Consider the following 12,028-nt stretch of genomic DNA (forward strand, 5'->3'; position numbering starts at 1 on the left):
TCTGAAAGCAAGATCTGGAGGCAGCTCCAGGACAGGCTGCCCTCTGCCCCTAGCTCCTGTGTCTGCTCCACTCTCCCCACTTCACGGACCACATTTCAGCGCTTCCTCATGACTTCTGCTGCTGCACAACTTAGGCTTTGACGTGGTCCATCATGGCCCCTCCAACCCCTTTCTGCATCAGCATCTCCTTTTAGCTTCAGCTCATACTGATGCCTGACTTCCTCCATCTCAATTCTCAAGAGCTAGAATCTGATCAGTCCAATAAAATGTTTTGCTCCCAACCTTCCATAGGTCACTGGCTAGCCTAGAATTGGACTCTGGATCAGCTCGAGGGGCTGGGGGTACAAATGATCTGCATGAAGGCTGACCCTCAGCAGGGGAGGCCAACCTCAGAAGGCTGACGCTCTGAGGACCGGCAGGCAGTTTGAGAGGCCTGAGAGGTGGGCCGCTGGCCACTCTTAAATTTATCACAGCTTGTAGGAACTACAGAATAAAAAATCTCAATGCAACATGGGAAAAAACTCTTAGCTGGGTGCGGTGGCTCACGCCTGTAATCCCAGCACTTTGGGAGGCCAAGGTGGGCCGATTACAAAGTCAGGAGATCGAGACCATCCTGGCCAACATGGTGAAACCCTGTCTCTACTAAAAATACAAAAATTAGCTGGGCGTGATGGCATGCGCCTGTAGTCCCAGCTACTTGGGAGGCTGAGGCAGGAGAATCACTTGAACCCCAGAGGTGGAGGTTGCAGTGAACTGAGATCACACCACTGCACTCCAGCTTGGCGACAGAGCGAGACTCCATCAAAAACAAAACAAAAAAACAAACACACACACACACCCCCCAAAACGAAACTCTTACCTGCTCCCCAATGCAAATGTCAGTTTAAGTCAGGAAATAAAAAAAGTTTCTAAATGTATTTACTGCCAGACCTATTCTAGGGAGAGAAAGAAGGAAAGGTGAGTATGAGGAACTGAACATTGGTTTTAAAGATATTTTGTGGGCCAGTTTTATTTTATTTTAGGGACTTATTTTTATTTTATTTTAGGGACTTATACTAAGATATAAAACTACATACCTGAGAGGCTAGTGAGAGGAAGTGTAACGAATTGAAATTTTCTGGAGTATTATGTAGAAGACAGGTACCCCCACTTACCTCTCTTCAAAGAGCCTAATAACAGCTGCATTTATGAAGCCTGGAAGAAGTTGTTAGAGAAAGTTTGAGAATTTTAAAATTACTACTGAAAGATTTGAATCTTTTATCAGGAATCTTAGTTTTTCTACAAAAATTATAAATCCCAGGACAGATATGTCAGCCACCTGGGGATCAGAAACTAAGCCCTTTGATGCTACAAGGTAACATTATGGAAGCCCTGCAGCCTAGTTTAACAAGCACTGCCGAGAAGGCTCATTGTAGTCATGGAGAGAATTTGGTTTGCACAATGTCTTTCTGCTGGTCAGGCCCCTCCTTTTCTTTGTTTCTCCCTCTTGGCCAGTGAGACTCATTCCCCTGCCTCCACTCTGTCCCCTCTGGCCTAATCCACGCACAGTTGCCACTTGGCTTTCCTGGAGCACAGCTCCAACCAGACCTGATCTGCTCAGACACCTGTAGAAGTTGTGAAGGAAGCAGCCTCCCCAGCCTGACACTCGCCTTAACACTACACAGTGGCCACACCTCCCACGACACTCTTATCTGCACCATACACTCTGTCATCCTGCAAGGTCTCCTTCCTTAGGAGTGCTGACCCAGTCCCCTGCCCCTGCTCACTGCCCCCAGCTTTCCTATCCCTGCCTAGAACCTCCTCTGGGCTCTGTCTTTCACAATGTCCCCCACTTTCCAAGTGCTTTTTTTTTTTTTTTTTTTTTTGAGACAGAGTTTCACTCTTGTCACCCAGGCTGGAGTACAGTGGCATGATCTCCTTTCCCTACAACCTCCACCTCCCGGGTTCAAGCAATTCTCCTGCCTCAGCCTCCCAAGTAGCTGGGATTATAGGTGCCTGCCACCACACTGGCTAATTTTTGTATTTTCAGTAGAGATAGGGTTTCACCATCTTGGCCAGGCTGGTCTTGAACTCCTGACCTCGTGATCCACCCACCTCGGCCTCCCAAAGTGCTGGGATTACAGGCATTACCTCAATTCAGTACACAGCAGCCTTCCAAGGTCGACAGCAGCATCGCCGCCCCAGGTGGTTCTCATGTGCAGCCAGACTTGAGATGCGGTTTCACCATGTTGACCAGGCTGGCCTCGAACTCCTGACCTACGGTGATCCAGCTGCCTCAGCCTCCCAAAGTGCTGGGATTACAGGCGTGAGCCACTGCGCTCAGCCTCAAGTGCATTTCTGATACCGCTTTCGAGATCCCCCTCCTCCTTCTTACTGGTTTGTTGATGTCTCCTCTTCCTCATAGCAGCTGTGATCTCACATGCCCCTTTCCCTTTTGTTTTTTAGGTTTTCACCTCAAAGGTGCCATTTCTCCTCCATCAGGTCAGAAGTATATCAAGAATGGGAACTTGAAATCCTCACACCGAATGTGACATGGTAGAAAAACAGAGTGGTATAGTAATGTGAGTAGGATCTGGACTCCAACTTCCTATCAGAATTCACATTCCTGGTGGACTTATTTGCTGTGGTTTGTGGGATGTTGAACAAGTCACTTGCCTCTCCCAGTCTCAGCTTCCATATCTGTAAAATAAGATAAGAATTATACTGACCCCACAGGCTTGCTGTGAGGATAACCTGAACCATATGTTCCAAAGTGCTCTGTGAACTCATCAGTACCTCACAGAACATCACTTGCTGCTCTAGTGATGCCAGTAGGTGCTCAGTAAATGCAAGCCCCTGTGCAGCCCCTGGACGGGGATGCTGGAGGCTCCAGGGTTAGCCAACAGCATTAACCTGCTTGTCCATCAAGACTTTTATAAGAGCTGCTAACAGGCAGGAAAATTGCTGGATTTGAGTTTCACCTCCTCCCCTTAACCAGGTCACCTTCTGGAGGAGGTGCTAATGAGCAGCAAAATGACCAAAATGTGGGCAGTAAGGGAGGCAGAGAAGGAAACAGCCTAGGAGCTTGGACAGCCCTCTGCCAGCTCCCAGCGCTTGAAGCTAGGCCTAACAGGCATCCCAGAGCCCAGCACAAGGCCCCTCTTGGCACCAAGGGGAGAATAACCATGCAAGGGCCAAAGATGTGGCTTTGGTTCCGGTGAAGCTTTGGGAAAAAACCCAAATCAGGCCCCTCTCTCTCTGGCCATATACACTTGCAGTCTCCAGCCTCCACAATCGGCACACTGGTGCTTTAATAATTGCTCTTTCTCTTAAGCAGGTTCCATTTTAACTGACCACCTTCTTGACAAATATTGAGCCACAGAATGTTCCTGGCGAGTGGCAACCTAAGAGTGCCATCAGCACTGGAAGGTCTCAAGTATTCCATTCCAGACCCACGGCCAGAGCAGGCAGGTCCAGGAGGGGCAGGCATGGGACTGGCAGCTTCCCAGACATCCATGAATAGGCGTGGCCTCCTGTGAGTCTTCCCTTACCATCTGTGGTGTCAACTTCAGGGTTCCAGGGTGAACCTAAGGCCTTGAAGCAGCAGGTTGGTGAGCCCCAGCATTCACTAACCATGACATTTGCTAACAAACTTCACCCATCAGTGGCTCTCAAGTCTGGCTGCACATGAGAACCACCTGGGGCGGCGATGCTGCTGTCGACCTTGGAAGGCTGCTGTGTACTGAATTGAGGTAATGCGTATTCAATACTTGGCACTTAGTAAATACCGCAGGTCCTCAAATAACATTTTTCTTCTTTTTTTTGACACGGAGTATCGCTCTTGTCACCCAGGCTGGATTGTAGTGGCATCATCTCAGCTCACTGCAACCTCAATCTCCTGGGTTCAAGTGTTTCTCCTGCCTCAGCCTCCCACATATCTGTGACTACAAGCGCACACCACCATGCCCAGCTAATTTTTGTATTTTTAGTAGAGACAGGGTTTCACCATGTTGGCCAGGCTGGTCTCAAACTCCTGACTTCAGGTGATCTACCCACCTTGGCCTCCCAAGTGCTGGGATTACAGGCATGAGCCACCATGCCTGGCCAAATAACATTTAGTTCAATGTTATTTTCTTACAACGTTGACGAGAAAAGAGAAATGAGTTCCAGCTGGGGCCACTGTCTGTGTGGAGTTGGTACATGCTCCTCACATCTGCATGGGTTTTCTCTAAGTACTCTGGTTTCCTCCCACATCACAAAGGTGTGCACACGGCATGTCTATCTGGCCCCAGAGTGAGCATGGGTGCGTGTGAGTGTGCCCTGCGATCTGATGGTGTCCAGGCTGGGGCAGGTTCCGTCCTGCACCCTGAACTAGAAGAAGCAGGAAAATAATTATCTTGTTCTTATGAATTTGTCTTAAGTGTATGTACTGCTCATATTTATTTCAGTGTTTACTATTAGGAGCATTTTGGTCTTTATTTAGAAGTTTGGTGATGTTTTTCTGATTAGAAATATTCCAGGAACTTAGCTCCTGTTTATAGCAATTAGCTTGTGGGAAAATGGATTTTGTTTTATGGCATTTCACCTAAAGTTGCAGTTTCCAAGAACCTATTGGCAACATTAAGTGAGGACTTACTTCATTCCTTTTTTCTGTATTTGTGGCTCTATATCTTACAAATAACAGTATAGAAAATGAATATAGTCTAATAAAAACCAGACACAATTTGAGGTGACACTCTAGGGTGCTTGGTCTATACTTTTTCACCCTGTTGTCATTCTACTGATATTAAATCAGAGATTCTCAATTGAGAGGAAAGGATGCATTCTTAACAAAGAAGGGGGGTAGAAGAAGCGGGCACAGTACACTTTGCACACATCATGAACTGGGCTTGATGCTAACAGACTTAGATTGGATCCAGCCTCTATGTTTTACCTAGGATAGAAAGCGTGTGACACACTGATAGCCCATGATCAAAACATTTTTTGTGTATTTTTTTGAGCTGGAGTCTTGCTCTCACATCCAGGCAATAGCACAATCTTGGCTCACTGCAACCTCTGCCTCCCAGGTTCAAGTGATTCTCTTGCCTCAGCCTCCCGAGTAGCTGAGATTACAGGTGCCCACCACCACACCTGGTTAATTTATGTATTCTAGATTTTGTATTTTTAGTAGGTTTTGCCATGTTGGCTAGGCTGGTCTCGAACTCCTGACCTCAAGTGATCTGCCTGCCTCAGCCTCCCAAAATACTGGGATTACAGGCGTGAGCCACCACTCCCAGCCCAAAATGTTTTTTAATACCAAAATAATTTTTCTTGTAAAAGTACTATTAGATTGATTTAAGTCAGGATATTGATAATTCAAATGTTTAAAGAAGAATTTTGAGATTTTAATATTTACCAAAGGGGCATGGGCTATTTCTCATGACAACAAGTAGGGAAAGTTTTGCAGTGGGCTTTCAGGTGGGGAAAAAACGTGTACCTAGAGAGGTTTGCAAAACTCTCAAGCTTGAATTTGTTGTCTTCTCACAGGAGCCTTGACTTTGAGGCATGTTTCTTGATCCTTTAATTTTGTGCTTAGAACACATGCTTGGATGGGGGTCAAAGTTTCATAGAAATAATTTAATTTACTTAAAAGGTGTAGTTGCTCACCGGAAACCCTGGCACCTTTGGGGTTCCGACAGGTGAGAATGAATTCGGGCTGTGAAACAGAGCATTTTGCTTCTTGAGATGAAAAGCCAGAGCAAGACGCTCATGGGAACCACTGGAGGGCTTGATAAAACAGAATGCTGGGTTCTGCCCCTAGAATTTCCAATTCAGTGCATCTGAGTTGAGAGCTTGGTCGTCTGCAAATGGGCATGTCTAACTAATTCTCACGGGGCACTCGTACTACAGACCTGGTGGCCACACGTTGAGAACCACTGCTCTAACCTAAAGAGGGAAGGAAATACAGAGCCTGGGCAAGGTCAGCTGGGAGCAGCTGCAGAGTTCTGTACTCCAGGGATGGAGCAAGCCCAACATGCAGTCAGCTGGTGAGGTCTGTGGGCAGTCCCTGGGTATGGTTCCCACCTGTCCCTGTCTCTGGGCCTTCCTGGGAATTAGGCCATGTAACCAACCTATCAATGGTGAAGGAATTTGAACCTAGGAAATTAAGAACTATGAAGGGTCTGAGGTTTTACTCTACTTGTAATCTAACAAATTAGCCTGCTACAGTTTCATGGATTGGCCATAGACACAAAACTCCTGGATCAGAGACAAAGAGCAGTTTATGGCTCATAGCAATAGCAGTAGGCAGAGCATCAGCATTTTCTTGTGCTGGTTTCATGAGCCTTATTGCCACAGGGCAACACAAAGAGGGCCAGTTGATTCCTTTCCATGTGGTAGGTTGAGTTATAGGAGAGGAACACTAAGATGAGGGAACCTGAGTCTTTTATAATGGACAGAGTATGCCTAATCTCTTCTCCGGTAAGAGACACTGTATCTTTGAAGGCTGACCACTCTATAACATTTTTCAAAAGTGAAATACTTTGGATGTCCCCTCCAAATCTCATGTTGAGATGCAGTCCTCAGTGTTAGAGGTGGGGCCTGGTGGGAGGTGTTTGAGTCATGGATCCCTCATGGTTTGGTGCTGTCCTCAGGGTAGTGACTGAGTTCTTGTGATGTCTGGTTGTTTAAAAGTGTGTGGCATCTCTCCCCAACTCTCTCTCTTGCTCCCAAAGTGGGAGTAGGCCTTGTGATGCTCCTATTCTTGTTTTGCCTTCTGCCATGAGTAAAAGCTCGCTGAGGCCTCTGCAGAACCTGAGCCACTTAAGCTTCCTTTCTTTATAAATTACCCAGCCTCAGGTATTTCTTTATAGCAATGTGAAAGAGTGGTCTAACACAAAAAGATAATTTAGAACAATGTTATTTGGTATCTCTGCATTGCTAGATGTGTAGAAACATGAAAGACCCATGGATAATTGCCTCCCAACAAGTCTAGGCTCTTAATACCTTACTGGAGTTAGTAACTACAGCCCACCAGCCTTCAGCCTGGTTTCCTACTGCCAATGAGCTAAGAATGTTTTTTACATTAATAGACTATCACACACACACACACACACGCACACACAGAGAGAGAGAGAGAATATACAACAAGAATCTTACGTGGCCTGCAAAGCCTAAAATATTTACTACTGGCCCTTTAAGGAAAAAAAAAAAATTGCCAACCCTTGCCCCACGCAGTACTGCTTCTGTAGCCCTGGCTAGACTTATGCCAAGAGTCTAAATGAACCTGACTTATTCTAGCAGTTTCTGTAACCATTAGATACTCTGGGACAGGTGTATGGCAGATTGAATTTCTTAGCAGGCAGACTCTGAGATGGAGTTTAATGTGCAGATATTTATGAAGGAGCACCTCTGGTATTGACACCTGTGGAACATAAGGCAAGGAAGTTGGACTGGACAGAGAAGCTGGGCTGTGATGCAGCCCCAGCAACAGACTCAGCCAGTCACACAGGGAGCTCTGAACCTGGAATAGCCTCTCAGACTGTTCCCAAGTTGGGCTGAGATGCCCAGGCCTTTATACTCATGCATCAGACACTCATTGGATGGAGACCACCTGTGAAGACCAGGCCAGGTGGCTCTCGGGAGCTGAGGCAATCCCTAAAGGGTCTGACAACTGAAAGCTGTCTGCCCACCCCTCTCAGTAGCTGGGACAACTGGTCTTTCATTGAAGGGAAAATCTCAGAGGAGCATCTCAGCGTTCATCACATGGTGCAAACATTTTAGGGCCATGATAGTGGCCTCTGTTAGATCATCATCCTTCTATAATGATTTTTCTAATCTCTCTCTTTTTTTGAGACAGGGTCTCACTCTGTCGTCCAGGCTGGAGCGCAGTGGCACAATCTCAGCTCACTGCAACCTCCGTCTCCCGGCCTCAAGTGATCCTCCCACCTCAGCTGCACATATAGCTGGAACTACAGGCCTGCACCACCACACCCAGCTAATTCTTTTTTTTTTTTTTTTTTTTGTAGAGACAAGAGCTTTGCCGTGTTGCCCAGGCTGGTCTCGAACTCCTGGGCTCAAGTGATCCATCTCCTTCAGCCTCTCAAAGTGCAGGGATTACAGGCGCAAGCCACTGTGCCTTGCCTAACCTTTTTAATCCCCTGAAGTACTATACTTAGCATAAGGTCCTGCAAGTGGTAAGGTCTAATGAGTATATATTCAATGAGGAGGGGAATGAGTTTTATGGACTAAATGCTTGTGTCCCTCTCAGATTCGTACGGTAACTAATTTCTAATGTGATGGTATTAGGAGGTGAGGGTCTTTGAAGGGTAATTAGGTCATGAACACGGAAGCCTCATGAATGGGATTGGTGTCCTTATAAAAGGGACCCCAGAGAGCTCTCTCATACTCTTTTATCCATGTGAAGATACAACGAAAAGATGACAATCTGCAACCCAGAAGAAGGTCCTCACCAGAACCCTACCACTCTGTCTCGGACTTCCAGTCTCCAGAACCATGAGAAATAAATTCCTGTTGTTTCAAAGCCACCCAGCCTGTGGCACTTTGTTATAGCACTCCAAACCAAGCCAAAGAGTGGGGGAGTGAGTGGGTGGATGGATGAGTTACAAAAGGAACCCAACACTGAAGTCTTGGATACTGCTGCAATTACCTCCTCCCGGGTCCTACCTCTGTTCATTAAGAGCCCTGGAGAGGGAAGCAGTGTTATAGAATGCCACCCCACCCACTATCCTTCCAAAGACTGTTCTTAAAATCAACTCAAACAAAAAAATAACTGTGATAGACTTGACCTTTGAAAAAGAAACATTAGATCCTCTTTCTGGTAGCTGGGAAATTCAGCACTAGCAACAAAATTGTGTGAATCACTGACAGAAAAGGGGCCAGTAGCTGTAGCTCTCACCAATACAAATGAGAGGCAGGCAAAAGGCAGATTAAAATATGATCTTGTTGATGCTTTGGCTTTGCTTCCCAGGCCTTTGGTGTGTGGAATTGTAGACTGCATTTTTCTTCTTCTACAGAGCCCCAAAGCATTAGAATTAGGACAGTAGATCTGGGCCACGACAGGCTTTCATCCATTGGCAAGAATTAGACCCCAGAAAGGAAGAGGCAGGGTAGTCTGGACTCAGGGAGACATCAAGAGGCACTCTTGTCTTGGGTCCCAACTGGCCAGGCAGTATCATGGGTGAGTTTCTGAGCAGTAAAGTGGGATATAAGTAGATGAACCACAGGAGAAAGAATCCTTGAGCAGTCCCAGGCAGAAGTAATTTTCTACAGTTTTGGTTGGCAATTCTTTTCAGATTCAAAGGAACAAAGGACAACCAATTCAACAGTAATAAGAAACAAAGTGGCATATTATTCAGTAATAGGGGGGAAAAAATAGTTATAGAAGCCCTTTAAAATGAATTTCATAATAGATATCCGATTTCTGCTTTCAGCAGTGGCAGAATAGGATATTTGGACCAACCTACCTATCAGTGGAAGACCGTTAGAAAAGCTGAACAAAGTAGTAAAAATCTGCTTGAAGGCATTAGAGAACAAACAAGGCAGAAAAGAGTTACCAGGTTAAGATTTGGGGAAAGGCAGAAACACAGAGCAATGGAAACCCAGTGGCATTTAGGACTATCTCTGCCAGTCTCAGAAGAGATTTATGGTTGAAAGGTTAAAAACATAAACAGGGCTTTGATTGCTTTGCAGAATGCAGGGGAACAGAAACTGAATTCTATAATTTGAGGTGATACTCATAATTATGTATACTCTGGAAGAAAAGATGAACCAGAAGTAAACTAACTTTCAAAGGGACTGAAACTCAGCTTCAAATCCTCTCATTCCTGAATTTGGATTAATGGGATCCTAGGTTGCTAATGCCCCAGCTATCATCCAGATGCACAGATAAATCCTTTCTGAAGACATGGTACCATTCTTCTAACTTTTAACTTTTTCTACTATATTTTCATAACCAATTTCAGGCATTTATGCAAAAATAACCAGGCATATAAGAAAAGTACAGATGAAAATCGAGAGAAAGAACAGACCCACGGGGGATCCCGACAAGCAAGGTATTAACATAGACTTTAAAATAACCATGCCTGATGTTTCAAGATAACATTGTGGATGTGTGTAGGGGTTTGGAAACTTACCGGCTGAACCATGGATACACCGCTAAGGCACAGCCAAGGGCTGGAAGGCCTAGGCCTGAATCCCCGGAGAACCTCATCTCAGTTTTGCGGGCGAGACGGGTCCTTGTGGAGTTGGAGTCGAACCCAGAAGAAACGAGGGAGCCCGGGTCTGCTCCGAGTGTGCAACAAGCTGGCCTTGAGCCCCCCACCAAAAGGTCGCTGGAGACACCCAGTCTTTGCAGCAGGGTGCAGGCTTGGAGTGCCCCCCAAGGGCGGCCAGAATCAGGCCCAAGGTCCCCCCAACATCAGCAAGACCTACACCTGGAGTCGGCTCAAAGACAGCTGGAGTCAGTCCTGAATCCCCACGATGTCAGCCGAAGCCAAGTGAGGAGGCACCCAAGTGTTCTCAGGACCAGGGAGTACTGGCCTCGGTGTTGGCCCAAAGTAAGGAGGAGCTGACCCCAGGGGCCCCCCAGCATCAGCTGCTGCCAGGCCCAGGATCACCAGAGCCTTAACCCCATTCAGCAAGCTCTGGGTCCGGAGCCCTCTCAGCTACTACTGGAGCTGACACTCGAGGCACCTGGCTTCCCCCGGGGTCAGGGTCAGCAGGAGCAGAGCAAACCACCTCCAGCTGGGGAGATGGTGACGGCCTCACGGCAAAGAAGCGAAAGGGTTCTTCACCCCAGGCCCCAGCATCCAAGAAGCTGAAGGAAGAGCAGCTTCCTGTAATCCCGAAGGGGAAGCCCAAACCGGGTTGAATGTGGAAGAACCACTCCAAGAAAAGATTCTCTCTGATGCTTCAGGACAAGCCCCTGTGCCCATCGTGGCAGCGGAAGATGAAGCAGGAGAGGAAGCTGGCCAAGGACTTTGCCCCTCACCTGGAGGAGGAGTAGGAAAGGCGCCGCCAGGAGAAGAAACAGCACCAGGCCGAGAACCTGAAATGCCTGGAATGAGCCAAAGGTGGAAATCGTCCAAGTGATCCGAAACCCCACCAAGCTCAAGCAGGCAAAGCAGGAGCAGCTGCGCTGCATTAAGAAGCGGGCCACCCTGGCCCTGCTGCAGAAGCAGCCGGCCGGCAGCCAAGATCCAAGCTCAGGATGGCCCGAGGCCTTCCATGGTCAACAATCATGTCAGACCCAGCACCTCAGGCCACTGCTCAGACAACTCTGCTGGAGCTGGCACTCCAACCCCATGGCTCCAGAACAGGGACCCCCGACTGGGGTTCCTGGGGTGGGAAGAGATTCAGCCCCCCATCTCTCCTTCCTCTCCTTCTCCAAGTGCCTTCAAAACTAAGAACAGTACATTATTCTGGTTCCTCAGTGAGCTGGTGACTGGCGGGTGACTCACCTAGTGTTGTATGTTCTGTCTCAGCGTCCTAGGTCCATCCAAGGCCTGGAGGCTGGCAGTTGGGAATCCAGTCTCCCCCACACCTTCCCAAAGGCTGCTCTGGGCACCTTGGCGCCCCACTGGCTCTCTCCCCAGCAAACTGAATCTGGCTCCTCTCCACTTTTCAACACTGAAAGATTAAAACGGGAGGCTGCAGGGAGCAGGGTTTTTCCCTAGCACCCCCTTTCCCAAACCAGACCCTGCAGAAGCCCCAGAGAATCACTCACGTCCGTCCAGTGTACAGCAAAAATATTTATATTCATTGTGTGCCTGTTGCATACAGGCACAACCCTAGGCACCAGCCAATACAGACAGTAGACCAAAGTCCCTGCCCTCGAGGAGCTTTCATTCTGATGGAGAGAAAACATAATAAACAAGCAAAATGTAAAAATAAATAAGTAAATAACATTGTGATTTTTCACAGAGAAAAATCAAATGGAATCTGTAGAACTGAAAAATTCAGTAACTGAAACTAATTAATTGAGTGCATTTAATAGAAGAATAGATGCAGCTGAATAGAAAATTAATGATCTGCAAGATAGGCTATGAAA

General features: G+C 47.1%; 1 pseudogene; it reads left to right on the plus strand.

Annotated features, from left to right (window-relative positions):
• The first annotated feature begins 10,122 nt into the window (after positions 1 to 10,122).
• Positions 10,123 to 11,384, plus strand: LOC111551878 (annotated as a pseudogene).
• Positions 11,385 to 12,028: the final 644 nt, after the last annotated feature.

Source organism: Piliocolobus tephrosceles, chromosome 8 (genome assembly GCF_002776525.5).
Source record: "Piliocolobus tephrosceles isolate RC106 chromosome 8, ASM277652v3, whole genome shotgun sequence".
NCBI lineage: Eukaryota > Metazoa > Chordata > Mammalia > Primates > Cercopithecidae > Piliocolobus > Piliocolobus tephrosceles.